Source organism: Panthera onca, chromosome D4, assembly GCF_046562875.1.
Source record: "Panthera onca isolate mPanOnc1 chromosome D4, mPanOnc1 haplotype 2, whole genome shotgun sequence".
In the NCBI taxonomy this organism is placed as follows: domain Eukaryota; kingdom Metazoa; phylum Chordata; class Mammalia; order Carnivora; family Felidae; genus Panthera; species Panthera onca.
Window position 1 is genome coordinate 16,330,440 of NC_138351.1, and position 19,474 is coordinate 16,349,913.

The window sequence follows — 19,474 nt, forward strand, 5'->3', positions numbered from 1 at the left end:
CCTGAGAGCCATTCTGAAGCTTTACCTTGTTCTTTTGTTTGCAAGGTGTTCCTCTTTTTCTTCATTTTGCTTGGTTCTGTGTTGGTTTCTCTGTGCTAGATGAAACAACCACTTCTCCCTGAAGGCATGGCCTTGGGTAGGTGACAAAACCTGTCGCTCAACTTTGCTCAAGCCTTGGTGGTCTCACAAACTTTTGTGATTGTCCAAACCGCCTATTATATTTTTTAATAGCTCCCGGCAGCGGAAAGCGAGCCAAGACCTGTTCGTGTCCCAAAGGGGAGGATCTCACAGCACCTAGATTCGGGTTGATTGGAATCCAGACCCTCAGACAGCAGCTTTTAAAGTGTGCAAAGCTAATCAGTCCTGTGGGACCACCAGCATCAGCCCTCATGGCTACCAGGGCCAGGTGATCTGGAGGCATCCTCTGGGTGGCGGTTGGAAAAGAAGAGCTCCAGATGAGTGTATAAGCTCTTTTCTGGGAGATTCGAAGGACGAATGTAGGTGCGCATTCCACGTTCCTTGAGAGCAGCTCCATCGGCCCCTAGATGCGTGCCAAACCTGAAGCCTTCCCCTCAGGCCCAAGGTCCAGGACAAGTCAACCGGCCTCTTCTACTGAGAGAGGGGTGCGTTTCAGTCTCTGGCACCACCCTGACCGTGGTATCTTGCCGGAACTGTGACTGTTATAACCCCGTGGGACCCAGGCCTCTCCCGGGCCATGAAACCCCTGTGAGCAAGGAAGGCCCCCTGGGCAGCAGCCGCAAAAATCAGGTCACCAAAAGCATGTGAAAGTTTCCTTCTGGAAGATGGGGGCGGGGCGGGGCGGGGGGCTTGAAAGCACAGCAGAAGGGGGAGTGAGAAAATGGTATCCTCTGGCTGCGATGAGGTGAGGGGGAGCGCAAAGACGGTGCCTCCCAGAAAAAAAGAGAAGAAAAAAAAAAAAAAAAAAAAAAAGCCTAATGTTAGGGAACCTGGTTTGATCACCCCGGGGAAGAGCCAGGCGGCACTCGGAGATCTTGGAAGGCAGGAGGTTTATTTTAGGCCGGCTCAGAGGAGATCAAGCTCCAGAGACGGAGGGTAAGCAGAGGGAACAAGTGATATAGTCTGTTACTTCCGCATTCCGCATTCGTGGTAATTTGGCCTGCGCCAGGCAAGCGTGGTAGGAAAAGAACCCGGAAGGGGACTCTTTGGTCGGGGACTGGAATTTCCCTACCAGTCCTGGTGGCCATCTTATAACAGATTTTTCCCTATCACGAATGTTAAAAACAAAACAAAACAAACAAAACCCTAAAAAATAAAAAAATAAAATGGCTCCCATCTCCTACCGCAGGGCGAGGAAGAGAGCAAAACTGGCCCCCACTGGCTTCCATCCCTGAAGAGTGTTCCAGCATGCTCCTGCATTGTGTGTTAAATTAGATGCCTGCCCCTCGGGCCAATGCTTCAACATAAGCAAAATGAGCCCCTTTCACTGCAAGTCTGGGCGATAAATCTAAGTAGGAGTCATTTAAGAGCTGGTAATCCAGGCTTGTGCAATAACTTCAACATAAGGTTGAAGAAACTGGAGGCCGTGGTAGACAGACAGTGTGCCCTGCTAGACACAGGAAGCTGAAACAGAATCATTAAGAAACTTCTGTGAATCCTGGAGCCAGATACTTTCCACTAGATCACGCTGGTTATTTGTTTAAATTAATTCTATATATTTAAATGATTTATACTGTTTATACTTAAGAGCCATTTCTTAGATCGCTGCAGTCTTGTGGTCTCGTAGGCACAAACCCTGTTGATTTTCAAAGCTAGATGTTTTGGGGGCTTGTCTCTCAGGTGCAGGTTTGAAAAGCTGGGGTGCCCAATGTGGGGTTCAAACTCTGACTCCTAAGGGGAAGTTTGGGGTCTGAGCTCCCTCTTAATTGCGGTTCACTGGCCTGGAGTGGGGTTTATGGGAGTTGGCTCTCCTACCCTCTTTGATGTGGTTTTCTTCTCATTAGCCTGATGTGTAGTTGTTGAGCCAGACTTTAGGTGGGTGGGTTGTTTGTTTGTTTGTTTGTTTGTTTGTTTTTGTTTTTCTTAGAAAGTTCTGTGTGTCTGGGGGGAGGAACTGAGTTCAGGATTTTTCTATGTCACCATCTTGAACCTTAGGACTCTAAAAGGAGAGAATAAAACAAATGGAGGAGGAAAAAAATATTTAAAGAAATAGCAGAAAATACCATAGTATACCAGCATTAGGGAAAAACCACAGTCATACTGAAACTAGTCTCGAAGAGCTAAACAAGGTAAAAAGTCTCACTGATAGAAAAATAATGGTAGTGAAAACTAAGAAAAAGAAAAGTAGAAAATCCTAAAAGCTTCCAAAAAGAGAAGGGAAAAGTAACTGCAAATGGACAAGAATCAGATAGATCTGTCGGACTTATTACTGACAGCTCAGGTGCATAAAGACAATAGGCCAATTTTCTCAATGTTCTGAGGAAAAATAACTTTGAGTCTGAGTACATCAAAAGCATCATTCAAATTTGAGTGAGAAATAAGAGGGTCAGATATGCAAAGACACAGAATATTCATAGCCCACCAGTAACAAGGAAGATGCCTAAAACAATGACTAAATTCAGACTTACTCTAAAAAGGAACATAATGAATAAATACTGCCTAGAACTTCGACCTTAGAAAAACATACACTGTAGCTGCGTGCACTTCTCCGAGTAAGAGGGTGACAAATGGTCCTGTTGTTCAGAACGAAGGTTCTAGTGAATTTCTGCAATGTTTGCTGTGGAGCATTCTGTCCATCACATTTATTTGCCATGAGCTCTGTGTTATCTGTGGAGTTTAATTCTGCATGTCTTTGACTATCATTTTCTCTGGTCTGATTATTGTCCCTGTGTGTTTTATGTCTTGTGAGAATTCCTCTAAATTTCTTGTATGCAGATGTTGCTTTTGGTATTTCCCATTGCTTTTTATGTGTATTTAGCTTTTCATTACTGGATCTGGGATTCTGGAGGGGAAGGGGAAGTAAATATATGTGCTCACACCATCATCCCATATGCTATCTTAACTGCATATACTACTCTCCTATGGAAGATTTTGTTCAAAAGATGGATTCAAGGTCACCTGCTAATCCAGCTTTGTGCAATAAATTCAATGTAAAGCTGAAGAAACTGGAGGCCATGGTAGACAGACTGTGCCCTGCTAGACACAGGAAACTGAAACAGAATCAATAAGAAACTTCTGTTCTGTGAAGTCCCAGCCAGATACTTTCCACTGGATCATGCTGTTTATTTGTTTAAAATAATTCTACTGCATATTTAAATGATTTATACTAAGTGTTTACAAAAGTAAAAAAAAAAACTATAAAAATTAATTAGGAAAGCAAGTAATCATATAAGTTTTCTACAAGTACAAAAACCTTACTATCTGTAAAGTTTTCAAGGAATGCAACTGACTTCTCCCTATACTTTGGCTTCTAAGGCATACAGTTCTATATAAAGAACCAAGTAAATTATGAAAACCTAATTTGTCTATTTTACCAATTTTCTTGAATATGAGACTAAATTCACTACAGCCCATTCTGTATTTCATGCTACGTCTCATGGTTGATAGCAATTACAGTTAGCATTTATTAGTCACTTCAAGTTCCAATCCAGACATAGCGTTAAGTACTTAAGAAAGATTTGTAAACCATTTTACAGATGACGAGACTAGGCCACTACTCATTTGAGAAAATTGTGCAAAGGCACACAAATATTAATGGGCAAGGTCAGATTCAGAGGTTGTGCTGTGACCACTAAACTATATTCATCCATGTTCTGATATCAGTGGTGTGCTTATAAATGTTTATTTAGCAAGAGTAGCCTTTGGGATGGAGAGGGATAAAACATCTTGCGTTGTGGCTTTAGTTGCTTTCTGTGCTGTAAGTATCCCCAACATGGTTGACTTAAGTCAGCGAAACAGGTTGGAAAGTGATGTTCAATGTCACACCATTACATAGTGTTCCCATGGTGCGGGTATAATAGACTTAAACCATCTCAAGCACATCGGTAATAGTAAAATGTAGCAAAATAATTAGGAAATTATGAATTTTGAGTTTTAATCACTTTTGTTTTTAATATAAGTTATTTAATTGTAAGTTTTTTCAATTTACTTTTTAATAATGGCTATATTTAACATCCAGCTCTCCAAATTTCTGAGAATTTATGTCGTCTCATATAAGCTGGTGTGAAATGGCTCCAGTAGGCTAAAGGAGTAGTTCATAATGACTGTCTTTGCTCTACCTGTAGTTTTGAGGTGCAAAAGAATACTCCTAAATTGGCTTTGCTTATCAAAATACACATTCTATTGATTATTTATTTATTTATTATTTTTGCAGGGTGGGGATTGCTCTTTAGGTTTTTGGGTTTTTTTGTTTGTTTGTGTGTTTGTTTGCTATTCCTTAAGGCAAGAACCATAGCCTATAGTAATGCATTCCACAGTATAGTGAATTAATGATATGAAAGTGTTATGTATCATCGTAGATACACATGCACATACATATACATGGAAAGGACATATCTATTATCTACATGTGTGTAGTTCTCATATTTAGATATACAAAATAATAAATTTGGGGTAATGCATTAAAGTAAAAAATGATAGTTCTAAAAAAGTATTAGAAAGTGCTTGAAGGCTTTGCATTTACAATCAGAATTAACTAAATGTATGTATGGATGTGTGGATCAGAATTAACTGATCATAAAAGGTGAAATCTAATTTACTCAAATTTATTTTTTTATTTTTTTTATTTTTTTCAACATTTTTTATTTATTTTTGGGACAGAGAGAGACAGAGCATGAACGGGGGAGGGGCAGAGAGAGAGGGAGACACAGAATCAGAAACAGGCTCCAGGCTCCGAGCCATCAGCCCAGAGCCTGACGCGGGGCTCGAACTCACGGACCGCGAGATCGTGACCTGGCTGAAGTCGGACGCTTAACCGACTGCGCCACCCAGGCGCCCCTAATTTACTCAAATTTAAATCTGACTCCTCATGCATGGAAAGTTTAGCAGTGACAGTAGACAAAAGATGGTCTCTGGTTGAAGCCTCTACTAAGAACATTTCTCTTTCAGACACAGAATTCAAGACAAGGTCATTGATTGTGTTCCATAAACATCCTTTTCTATTATGTATGGCTTTTGCATTTTTGCCTTGAGATGTTTTTCATTCACGCTAGCACTTATCACTCATCCATCTGTACTTTCTGTAGAATATCTTATTTTACCATTGAACAGTCCAAGATAAATGACTGCTTTACTAGAAGGTAAATAAGACTCTTGAATTTTCCGTATACTGAAGAAATTACTATTTGGTTCAAAGCTATTAAAGGTAAGTGACATTGTAATGTAAGGAAAGACCCTTAGCTATAGCTCCAAATTTCTATTGATGCTATTAAGTTCTTACTTAATTTGATCAAATATATATATATATATATATATATATATATATATATATATATTTCAAGGCTATCATGCAAACTGATAAGTACCTAATACAATTGCCATACTTAACAGTTGAAAAGTTGAAAAATAATTTTAATTCACTTTTTGGGTTTGCATGTTTCATCATAAAGGATAGCAAATTCTTGTCTTTATCTCTGATCCTGATACATTTATTTTTCTATTATAGAAAAAGTAAATTAATGTAAACATCAAGTAGTTATTTCACTATCTAACCTACAGGTATGTTTCTGCAAGGAAAGAACTTTTCAAGGAAACTGGTTTGGGTTAAGTCAGATGAAATGCATGCCTCTGAAACAATATGTTCTCCATCACTGGCGGCTTTAAGTATAATTTGGATGACTGCATATTAATCATATAATAGAATTCTATCGTTAGGATTTATAAAAGGGATTTAAGTATCCGATCAACAGAGAGTGAAGGATGAAGGGTCTAAGTGACTTAAGTTGTCTTTAATATCTGTTACTGTTTGGTCACTGGAACTGCCTCCTCTTGTCACTTTCATACAATAGAACAGCTTAATCATTCAGTACTCCTCTGTCACAACAAAGTGGTGCCATTTTCCCCCATTGATCTATGGTTGTCAATATATTTTTTATATCTGCTTTAATTATTTTAGCTCGGTATAGTGGAAAACACATAGGACCTGAAGCTGTAATTCCTGAGTCATTCCAACTACTATTAGAAACTGTGATGCTAAGAAAGCCATTAGGCTCCAGTGTCCTTGGTACTGAGAGGACTGGTCTCACGGTCTCTATGTTTGCCAGGAGCTCTGGAAGTATATGATTATAATATCTGCTCTCTATTTCGGTTATTTCCAAGTAACGTTGGGCTAAACTTGCTCAACTCTACTCTTACCTCTTACTCTTGAAACTTCATTATCAACTTACATGAAGAAAGGTATTCCCTATGTAAACCTCATATACTGAATTTTGGGTTGAAGTTAAAAGTCTTTGTTTATTGATGTGAGGTACAAGATTTGAGTGCTAGCATTTGACTATTAGAATCAGCCTCCTAGAAAAGATTGCCAAGAAAAGCTTAAAACCAAGTGTGTTCTGCTAATTTGTTTTTCAAAGTATTAGAAATGTAGTTGCAAGGATAATGTTTTGTGGATTGTGCTATCCATCCTCTCTATTTTGCTGATGTCACACTGAGGTGTCAATTAAAGATGATATGTGCAAATCATTTAAAGCCCTAAAGAGAAAAAGGAAAAGGTTACAAAATATAAGGTCATGCCCAGGCAATTAAGGCAGCAATAAATGGAAATTATAAATGGCAGGCAAACCAAGCCCATAAGAAATAGTATGGGCTTTAAATCTCAGAGACTCTTTCAGGAGGCTGTGTGTATCCTGGCCTTCATATGGAACATGTCATAAATTGAACGATGTCTTTTAGAAACACAAGCATTAGATTCTGTGTAAGTTTTCTATTGTATTGTTTGGTGTTGATAAAATTTATCAGCCTGGAAGTATTATTTTTAAGAATTATTGAAAAAAAATAAGAGACTTTTCTATGTACAGACTTTTTTTTTTTAAGAATCAAGCATGTGGCGTAGAAGGTATCAGTAAATGCAAATGCACACTTCTTTAAATAGACAATTATGTGTTCTCGTATGACTGCACTCTTCTGAGCTATATTATTGATACGAAAACTTGGTACCAATGCTACATGTTTAAACAAATAATATCAGAATATAAATTCATGTTGCTTCAAACCATACACTTGTCTAGCTTCACATTCTTGGAATTTCAAATATTTTAAGGTTTATTAGATTCCCCCTCTCCTGGTATTTACATATGAAAAAGAGACTTGTGTAAAAAATATCACATATGCTGTTTTCACAGAGCCAGAGGAAAATCAGGACGCAGGTGATCACTCAACCCTGATGAGTTTTACACTGTTATCAGTAGCCGAATGTAGTATTTGCCAGAGCAAAACGAGATGATACTGACAATATCAAGATTTCAATTTGATGACTTTCTTGCAAGACTTATCTCTGCCCCCAACACAGTGTGACACCTAGAGCGGTTCAGAGTAGTTGAGCAACACAGAGATTGGTAGTGCTTGTTAACATACCGGTGTGGTCGTGGTGGTGACCTCTAAAGCTTAAAACCGGAAGCAATTTTGCCTTCACTGCAGTTTAACGAGTCACTCAGACCTTCAAAGCAGGTGTCAACTAAGGGAACCAGAGCACCGCAGAATTTCATAGTGGGCATGTTGAAGGCCGTATGTTTTTTGGGAGGGTTAAGTGTTGTTGTTGCTGTTGTTGTTTTCTTCTGCAAGGAACATGTTTCCTATCATTCTTCACACATCATCCTCTGTTCCCAGCTTCTATGTCATTTTGATAACTCTTTAGACTCTTTAGTCTGTTATGTTATATGTAAGTGTTATTATACATTAATTATATATGCATATAATTGTCATATATATAACTTAGTTCTATTATACAATGGTTTTTATTGCCTTTATGGTATATTGCTGTGGTTGGCTTTTGGTTAGGGTTTAGAATGCTGAATTTCTAACTTCACTACTGACATTCAATTTTACAAACCACTTTGAACCAGAGTGCACACAGGAATTGGCTTCTGTTGTGTGTTAGAAATGAAATATGCAGGGCGCCTGGGTGGCTCAGTCATTTGAGCCTCTGACTCTTCATTTTGGCTCAGGTCATGATCTTATGGTTTCATGGGTTTAAGCCTCTCATTGGGTTCTGTGCCAACAGCGCAGAGCCTGCTTGGGATTCTCCCTCTCGCCCTCTGCCCCTCCCCCATTTGCTCTCCCTCTGTTTTTTTTTTTTTTTAAAGAAATAAAATATGCTCAGAGATCCTTATTGGTTCATAATGTAAAATGCCCATGATTTATCGAATTATTTTAAATGCTTTCAAAACAAAATTATTTCTTCAAAAAGAATCTGTTTTTTCCTCAGAAAATTTCTGCTCCACAAGAGTAACCAAATGTGACATCAGTGTTGACGGAGGGAGGTTAAAATGGACCCTCTCCGAGAGTACTCTTCAAATCGGCTCAAAGAAATTTAGATTTCCACCTGGCTATTGTGTTTAAGTTTTTTTTTTTTTCTAATGTTTCTTTATTTTTTTGAGACAGAGTGTGAGCAGGGGAGGGGCAGAGAGAGAGGAGAGGGAGAATCCCAAGCAGGTTCTGCGCTGCAGACACAGAGCCCGACGTGGAATTTGATCTCGTGAACCACGAGATCATGACCTGAGTAGAAATCAAGAGTTGGATGCTTAATTGATTGAGCCACACAGGTGCTCCTCCACCTGGCTATCATACACAGCTAAAAAGAGGTGTAATTTTGCTGATGTTGTTTGTTTTGCTTTTAACCCCACTATGTGTATGAAGTTGGCTTAGATGCTCTGGGATATTTGGTCACTTCCAAACTCTTGAATGTATTCAGTGGGATTAAGGAAAGCTGAAAGGTCTGATTTGAGCCTCACATACATGAACAGGCAGAGGTAGAGGATAGAATAAAAGAAAAATGGGATCAGTCCTGGTTTTGCCACTTCCTACTTGGATGACTTTAGACAAGTCACTGAACCTCTCTAAGCTTCATTGTCTCTCTTTATAAAAATGGGAATAAAATGGCTTCTCTATGCACATGGATCAAATGCCATATAGATTAAAGTGTTTTGGAGGTTGCAAGTAGGATACACATATAAGGCAGATTATTATCATTATTATAATGAAAATGTAGAAAACGGGCATAGGACCAGAAGAGAAGAAAAATATCAATGAGGCTGGAGACAATGAGTATGAGAAACACCATAAGCATACAACTTGGGAAATGATAGAATGGAAATTTCAAAGTCTTCAGTATGAGGGCTGGTTCACCTCTTGGACTGCGTCAGGTCTATGGTTGCCTGGGCAGTGACCAATGGTATGCATTCTAATGAAACTTGGGGAATAAAGTCTAGGTGATTTGTAGGCTCCTCTAGTCACCAGCTGGGGCTCTGAATCATGGTGGCCCCAGCAATATGGCTCAAGAACAGGAAAAATAACACAATATAACATAAAACCTGATGTGCCACCATTGAATACACAGGTCCCTGTTGGCACAGTTGAATGTATACAGATTTTGAGTCAAATCTAGTTAGTTAATTGTGAACAAATGATATAATCCTGTTGATGATCAATTTCCTCAGTTTTAAAATGGGTCTAACACCTGTTTCTTACAGAATTGATGGAGGATTAAATAACACACTTAGCTCCTCACACAGTATCAGCATAGGAAATGTCTTCAGTTTTCTGTTTCTTCTCTGTCACAAAGACCCATTGCTCTTCTTGTGACCTCTCTTTGCTTTTACCCTTACCGCATTATCCTTCTTCTGTTTCTCTTTCATTACAGAATCCTGTGTATCTTACTCCAGTCCTTCTCTCCCTGGTGAGTCTTCCATTACTAGATCTACTGTACAGCTTGCTTTACTAAAATTAAAGTTGCCTATTTACTAGTCAGAAGGAGACAGATGTTCAGTCTCAGGGAACCAATGAAGCTTCCAACCTAATACAATAAAACCTCGGAATGCGAGTAACTTGTTCTGTCTGTGAGTGTTCTGCAAGATGAGCAAACATTTCTAACACATTTTAACTTGATCAGCAGGGGATGCCTTGCAATACAATGAATAGTATGTGACAGTGAATGTCACATGATCACAACTGAGCCAATGGTTCTTGAAATTCACTTTAATATACAAGTGCTGTGGATTACAAGCGTGTTTCTGGAATGAAGAATGCTCACAAACCAAGGTTTTACTGTATTTGCAAAATACCATTTCCCCAGAAATTTTAAACTCCAATTTGAAGACTCATAAAGTAATTCTCTGTGCACCCATGTTTTTATTTGCTGTTGAAGGGTTGTCTAAACGTAAACCGCATGCTTCTTTTCTCCAAGCACTTTCAAATCACAACCTGCTTAACTTTAGCGGAAGTGTTTTCCCAAGTCAAGAATCTTCAGTTTCTTCCGCAGTAGAAAAATGTTTCATTCTTTCCCACAGACAAGTTTTGCAAAGTGAAAAATCAACTGTGTTAACACTGACCCTCTAGTTTTCATCTATCGAGATCTTTAATCCTTTAGCCCTGTGTACTGAAGACAGAGTCATTGAATAACAATAGCCTGTAAACATACATGACTCTGGAAGACTATGACGTAGACAAAGAAATTATGATCTATATCTGTTAGAGAGAAAATTCAGGGTGGAGGGATCAATTTCTTAATATAGCACTCTGGAACTTGTGCTTTACACATCATGGGATGATGGATGATTGAGTTATCTAATGTGACTTCATCACCAGAGAATGGCCCGCACTATTACTGCAGGTGAAAAAAAAAGCCATGTACCAGCATCTACCCATGCCAATTAATTTTTAAACTGTATCTTTTATGACGTTTTATGGAACCAGGATCACTACTTTCAACCATTTATCTCCATGCTTTTTGTTCATGTATTTCTTCATTCCATCAATCACCAACGTACTTGTTCATTCAATTACCATCTATTGAGGTCTCTGTGTGGCAAGTGCTCTAAGAGATATCATGTCCCTAGACACAGAAGAAGGGGCCTCTTTCTTAGTACATCAAGCAACGAGGAGTCTGTAGAGCTAAAGAAATGTGCCTCCCCCTTGTAATCCATAATTTGGATACCATGAAGCTGGAATTTCCTGTCTGAACAACCCTGAGCCCCCTTCCAGGCTCATATAATCAACTTTGTTCTAGTCAGGGCTGACAGGACAACAGTGTGCCTCTCTTTAGCCCAGAGGGGTGGCTGACTTATAGCTGTTCAGAGGGGTAGTTACTGTGAAAAAGTTAGGATGTGCATTGTGGGGTCTCCACAGTCCCCATACATGCAGGCAAGATGATGTGAGACAGAGACTGAGGTGGAAAGAGAAGGGAAACAGACTATAGGTCAGAAGCCTCCATTTGTAAACCTTCCCCACATCCTGCCAACAGTTGAGATAGAACTGGTAAGAGGTGCCACTAATACAGAGGTGGATGGAATATGTCTTTCTATGTTAGTAGATATAATATGTGAGAAATTTCCCTCTTTTCTTTTCACATTTTGATGTTCTTACAAGACTGTTATACGACTGAGCCAATAATGGCCTCTATATTGCCCCCTGTGTCATTTCTTTCTTCAAAGTAGGCTGAGATTCATTAGCTCAAAAGTCTGCTGGAGCCAAACTCGAGTGTTTTTTTTTTTTTAATATAAATCCCATTGTTTTAAATATGGCCTCAAAAAGCAGATTTTTAGCCATTTAGACCTGCTTGCTTTGCATATCCCAGGAGATGGAACCCAACATCTGATAGTCACAGATTAACCCCAGGGTCTATTTAAAACATAAACAAAAACAAAAACAAATAAACACCCCCCATACAAAAAACCAAATAAACAAAAACCCTCAAAAAATAAACCCAGAAGATGCAACTGCCCTTGGGATCTTGTGACCCAGAGATTTCACACCGTGTAGCTAAGTGACATTACGTAGACAGATAACTCTCCTCTCCAGTCTCTCTCTTTCTCTCTCTCTCTCTCTCATAGAAGTTTCCCTGTCCTCTTCCCCTTCTGGATGGTGACTCAGTGCCAGGGGCTCTGGAGGCTATTGTGTGAGGGACTTCCCAATTGCACTCAAACCTGTCAGTGTTACTCAAAGCTTGTGCGTACCACTGCTACCTCATGGTCCTGTCTTTTTCCTTGATCAGGCCCTACATTCCCAAACTCACTTTCTATAAGGAAAAGAATTTTTTTTCCTAAGCTGTGGAACAGTAGTTGTCAAACTATGACCAAATTTGGCCTACTGCTTACAAACTGCAAGCCAAGAATGGTTTTTACATTTTAAGTGATTGGAAAATGGGACACTACTATGGCTCTTAAGGATTTGAAATCTGTTTTTTTACCCTCCTTGCTATATGAGATTTCATTTTTTCTCAAAGATGTTTGATTTACATCATTAGAAGGACTTTAGATTGTGGATCAGATGAAAAAAGCTAACAGTGGGTTTGTTACACACTCTTAAGAGTGTGGCTTAAGAGGGGCTTAAGAGTAAAAGTGAGTAATATAAATACTTCATCTACATAACAAACAGGGTATAAAAATTAGGAAAACCAAAGGGTTTCCACTGAACTTACATTTCATTCCATACTTCGTAAGCGTTTCTCTTACTCCAAAGCCAAAATCTATTCCAATAAGGAAAAGGCCCAGTCATGAGCCTATTATGTTTTATTTAATTAATCAATTGCTGGGTTTTTTTTCCTTCCCTTTGATGTTATAAGTTCTTTATATATTTGTGATAGTTTTCATTTTTCAGTTATAAGTGTGTCAATTGGTATTTTTTTTAGTATCGCTTTTTAAAACATATTTTTTGATTAACAAGTTCTTTGTTTTTAATGTAATCAATTTTGTCAAATTAATCTATCATTTCATTTATGGTTAGCATTTTCTTTTGTGACTCCATAATTCAAATTTTATTCTAAGAGTATTAAGGTCTTATTTTCTCCTCTTCCAACTTTTTATTTTTGAAATATTCATATCTATTAAAAAGCTAAGAGAATAGTACAAGGATCATTCATATACTCTTGACCTAGATTCACTGATTGACTTTCACTCTTTAGGTGTATATGTTTGTGTTTGTATGTGAACACATACATAAACACACACATATGCATATTTATGGAGATGTCTACTATTTGTTTTTTATATCTATATATCTAAGAAGAGCTCTACTTCCCTCCTTTTCTCCTTCCCAATTACTACAACTCAAAGGTTTTTTTTTTTTTTTTTCACTTCAATATTATGTACTCTATTAGAACCATCATACATTCTGTCCCAAGTGTGGCTAGGGGGAGCCCTTTCAGGATGGTTTCTGTGTTCTTGTGACATCTCCTGATTAATCTTTTTTGTTTGTTTGCTTGTTTTGGTTTGGTTTTGATCACAAAATAAGTGTTTCAGGCTCACTTTGTATTTCCCCTGCTGCAGGTTTAGAAAAGGAATTTCTCTAACAAGCTCTATTTTTCTTTACCTAAGAAGGGGTATTTAGACACAAATATACATGGGTGTCAGGTATCCTAATTGTTCTCATGTATCACTACTTCTAAGCCCTTTTGGTGAGAAGATCAGGAAAAATATTTTTAGTAAGATATTTGTGGTGGATATACTTTGAGATAACCTCTTATAACCTCTGCCTATTGGTATTCACACCTTTGTTTAACCTCTTCTGCTTGAGCATGAGCCAGATTTAGTGACTCGTCCTAGTAAACAGAATGTGGCAGAAATTATAGGATGTTGCTTCCAAGAGTAGGTTATAAAAAGACTGTGGCTTCTGTGTGGATGATTTTTCTTGCTCTCTTGCTTGGTCCCACAGACATATGCCGGGTGCCATGTCATACATTAAGGACAGGCTCATAAGGCAAGGGAGAAAGAGAGAGACTTTCAGCCAATAGCCAGTGAGTAACTGAAGTTTTCAGGAAACAGCCTATGAGTAACCTTGCGAATACGCTTGGGAAACGAATGTTTCCAGTCAAATCTTCAGGTGAGACTGCAGTTCTAACAGTTCTAGTGCAAATTCCTGAGAGACCTTGAGCCAGAGTCACCCACTCAGCTGCACTTGTATTACACGGATACTGTGAGAAGATGTGATCATTCTTTTACACAGCAACACAATAAGGAATTTAAGAATTTCTGGATACCCATAAGATAGTGTTGATCACTTAAAGGGAATCTTTTTCATATACTGGCATAAACAAAAACAAAAAACATACAGGTCAACAAATAAACCATGCATACATAACCTATGTTTATAACATAATTAGGGAACAAACAGTAGTATGAACATCAAATTTGATCTAAGTAGTAATATGAACACTCTTTCCAGTAAAATCAGAATGACATGAGAGTTAGAAGCAGATGGTACGGACAAGGAGTCAGGAAAGCAGATAGGCCAGGCATAATGCGATTAGGTTGCAAACATTTCAAAAAAGAGGGAGTGTGACGCTAGTGACAAAACACTCACACGAGATCAGTGAGTACATATGAACTGAGATGAAGAAGCTTGACAGTGCGTGGAGAAAAGAGATGGGAGTCGTGGGAAGGTGCCGGTTCTGAGAGATGAATGTTTGTCACGGAAACTGGCAATACTTCTCGGACACTTAAGGTAAAAGGGGTTGGGAGTAGGGGAGCAAAAGGTGTAAATTAAGGATACTGCAGAACTCCAGACTATCAAATAGTCAGAAGAGATTGTACCCATTAGCACATCATTGAGTAAAGAAACTGCAGTTGACCATACCAAGAAAGGTGAGTGCAAGAACGTACCTCCATGAAACGGAGATTCAAGGAAATGCAAGGATCAACTGAAGAGTACACTAATGATAGGAAATCCTAACACACCGAGACAGATCAAAACAAGTGCATACGATCAAAAATAAGTATGCCTCAACTGTTTGTTTGTTTGTTTGTTTATATTTTGAGGGAGAGAGCGAGCATGCACACGGGAGTGGGAAAGGGAAGAGAGAAGGAGAGAGAGCCTATGAGTGGGGGAGGGGCAGAGAGAGAGGAGAGAGAATCCCAAGCAGGCGCCATGCTGTCAGCACAGAGCCTGATGCTGGGCTCCATCCCACAAGTGTGATATCATGATGCCAGTCAAAACCAAGAGTCAGAAGCTTAACCAACTGAGCCACCCAGGCACCCCATATAGAAACTTTTAAAAGCATATTAAAAAAAAATAGGGATATGTATTCTGAATTCTAACATTATTGTAGAAAATACACCTTTTTCTCAAATTCATGACATTTACAAAAATTGTCCATATACTATTATCAAAGAAACTATTGTCAACTTCCATCTAGTAGAAATCTTACAAACAAAACTTACTTACCGTAAGGAATCAAGCTAGATGTTATTAAGAAAAAAATTAAATCACTATTAACAAAAAATAGTATACAAATGTTTGGTAAAAGGAAAAATGCAAAACAATACTAGAGAATTTCTAAAAATATAATAAAAAATATAGTGCTACATTAGTAAATTTATGAGATATATTTAAGGCAGTGATCAGAGGGAATTTAGTATTTATATTTATAAAAATGTATTTTTAATTAAATATAAATGAACTAGAATAAATCACAATTAAGAACATAACAATTTGAAAAATCAGAAAAGTAATAATATGGAAATTTTTTTTTAAATTTTTTTTTAACATTTATTTATTTTTGAGGTAGAGAGAGAGACAGAGCATGAACGGGGGAGGAGCAGAGAGAGAGGGAGACACAGAATCAGAAGCAGGGTCCAGGCTCTGAGCCATCAGCCCAGAGCCGGACACGGGGCTCGAACTCACAGACTGCGAGATTGCGAGATCGTGACCTGAGCTGAAGTCGGACGCTCAACCGACTGAGCCACCCAGGCGCCCCGGAAATTTTTTAAAAATAGAAATTTTTTAAAAATAGAGAAAAAAGAAGTTAGTGGGAAAAAATAATGAAATAGATAAATATTAGATGACCTAAATAAGGAAAATATGTGAGAAAGCACAAATTTTTATATTTTTTAACACCAAACACCAAAGGTAAAATAAGTGAAATATATGAGTTAATTTTAAAAAATCATAAAAATTATAAGTATATATATTTTAAAAATTTTGTTGAATAATATCCAGGATAATATAATTTACCAAATATGTCCCATTTGAAACGGAAATCTTAAGCTGATCAATACCCAAAAAAGAATTAATATTATTTAGAAATTTATGCAAAGAATAAGCCCAAATGACTTCATATGTATTTCTGCCAATTTTTCCAAACAGAAAGTATCGAAAGAATACAAAATAATTTTAGAGCATGGAAACTAAATAATCACATCCATATAATTTTTATGAAGCAAGATTATGTTGCTACCTACGACTAATAAATATAGTGCACATACATACTCAAAAAAACCCTAAACTCACCGAGAAATATTGGTGAAAAAATATTGAACAAACTACTAGAAAAAAAGAGCTAAGAAACTCATAGATCATAACAAAGCAGAATGTATTCTAGTGAACAAGACTGATTCAATTCTTGGGAAAAGCATGAGAAAAATCATCAAGGTAATTTACCATATTAATAAGTAGGAGGATAAAAATCATATAATTGTCTCCATGGGTACTGAAAAGTAATTTGGAAAAAAGTAATGATCACTATTTAAAAAGTTCACAAGAATTAATCGATATTTTCTTAACCTTGTAAAATTAGAAACTTTAAATATAAAGCCAGCATCCTATTTAATTGGGGGGAAAAGGAAGCATTCCCACTAAGGTTAGGAGTAATACAAATATGTACATTTTCCCAAGTCCCTTGTGGCCTAGCAAACATGCTGGGCCAAAGAAACGTAAGTCTGTCTTCAAGGCTGGTAAGGTGTCTGGAATCTGTAGGGAAGATTGCCGGAGAGGAAGGATCCTCAAAAGAAGGAGGCCTAGAAATCTACATAGAGAATTCTTAGGACTTGGACTCAATCCTAAACTGTGCATGTGCAGAGAGAAACTTAAAAATGCCTAACAGAGAACAGCGCCTGGGGAATGGGGACTGAAACTGGAACAGAGATTTCACAGGTAAGAATCCCTTCGCAGAGATGTGGCCTTTCAGTGCAGCCACAGCAGAAAGACTGGGGTGAGTATCCTAAGGATACTATTCAGACCAGAGAATCTACAACTTAGGGGTAAGAAACTACATGATAGGACGAACAGGAATATTGAAATGGGCCTGCCTTAAGAAAGCCTAAAAGCAAGTCTTGACAAGATGACAAGATGATCTGCCAATAATTTCACCATCTGCCAGACACAATTCAACACGCGTAGAAAAAAAAAAAAAGAACATAATGCAAATCTACAATGTATAATTCATGACGTCTCACTTGAAGTAAGAAAAAGCATTGGACATGTGAAGAAGCAAGAAAATAGGACACATATTCAAGAGTTTACAAGTGTCAGTGGGAGACCACTGACTCAGTTGTCAGAATCAACAGAAAAATACTTTATAATAACCATTAAAAATACGTCAAACCGTCCGTTGATAAATACGTAAATGTGCGGGTAATTTAACCAGGAAAGTAAAACCCCTGTGGAAGATTGGAAAATTCTAGAACTGAAAAATAAGATATGTGAAATAAAGAATTCATTAGATGTGCCTAATCACAGACAAGTCACGGCAGGATAATTGTGAACTCAAGAAAGGGTACCTGGGGCACCTGGGTGGCTCAGTCTGTTAAGTGTCTGACTCTGGATTTTGGCTCAGGTCATGATCTCAGGGTTCATGAGACTAAGCCTCGCACTGGGCTCCGTGCTGATGGCACGGAGCCTGCCTGTAATCCTCTCTCTCCCTCTCTCTTTCTCTGCCCCATGCCCTGCTCATTCTCTCTCTCTCCCTTTCTTTCTCTCTCTCTCAAAATAAATAAAAAACTTAAAAAAAAGAGAGACAGGGTAGTGTAATTTATGCAATTTGAGGCATAGAGAGAGAAAAAATAGTGAGTAATAAATTAAAAAGAGGAGTCTATAACATGTTGGTCTATATATCAAATAGTCTAACATGCAAGGAATTATAGTCCAGAAAGATAATCAAGTGGTAATGTACAGAAGACACATTTGAAGAAAAAAATAATGGCTCAATTTTTTTTTTGTTTCTAAAATAGATGGACAACAATGCAGAGATCCAAAAGTCTCAGCACACCCTAAACAAAGTAAATAAAAAGAAAATTGCACCTATGCCCATCATAGACACACTAATGATAGAGAATTAAAGGGAAAAAAATAAGAAAACATTAAAAGTTTTAAGAAAAATAGAACAGCCCGTTGTCTTGAGGAAAAAACAATAAAAATGACACAGATACATCATCGAAAAAAAAAAAAAAAAGAAAAGGAACACAAGAGACAATGCAGTGTTACAATTAAAGTACTAAAAAAAAAAAAAAAAAAAAAAGAGGTAGACCTAGGATTCTGTACTGAGTGAAAATATGCTTCAACAATAAAGATGAAATAAAGACATTTTTGATAACTATGGAAAGTTAAGGACAATATAGTAATATCTAGACTAACATTAAAATTGATAGAGAGGTAGCTAAAATGTCATTAGAAGTATTAAAAAATATTTTAAAATACTTGATTAAGTCAAAAGGAGACAGGAAAATTACAGCTACGAAAGAGAATAGTGGAAGTAAATAGCAATCTTATCAATAAACCAAGTATGTGGGGCTAACCACTCCAATTCACTGACAGAAATTGTAACACTAAATGGAAAAGAAACTCAACTATAACCTGCTTTTATAACAGAAGGATTTAAAATGTAAGCAAAAATTTAAAAGCAAAATAATGGAAAAAAATATACCACTGAAGTAATAATAATAATAATCACGAGGAAGATTGTTACAAAGAAATAACAATCTTAACTGTGCATCACCAATAGGTGGTTTTGAAATATATAAAGCAAAAATTGACGAAACTAAAAGAACCAGATATACCTCCAAAATCATAATTGAGGATTTTAATACTTCTTTTTTGTAGCCAAAATTAAATTGAGACAAAATAGGAGTAACAATATAAAATAATGTGAACGAGATTATTAATTAAATTGACCAACCTTACATTTATAAAACACTATGACCGATAACTTCAAAGTGCATGTTATTTTAATGTTCACATAAAATTTTTATCAAAATAGATCAAATGTTGTATCATAAAAAAATCTCAATGACTTCAAAGTGATTGCACCATGCAGAGTATATGCTCTGATAGTAATACATTTTCACTAGTATCCAATAAAAAAGTTAACTTCAAAAATATCTAACTCTTTGGGAACTGAACAATATACCACTAAATAACCCAGGGATGAAAGAACCACTCATAATGAATATTAGAAAATATTTTGAGCTAAATATTAAGAAAAACACCCATTTCAAATTATCATGAATGTATCTAAAACAGTGCTGAGACAAATATATACTTTAAAAAATTATGTATTTATTTTGAGAGTGCAAGT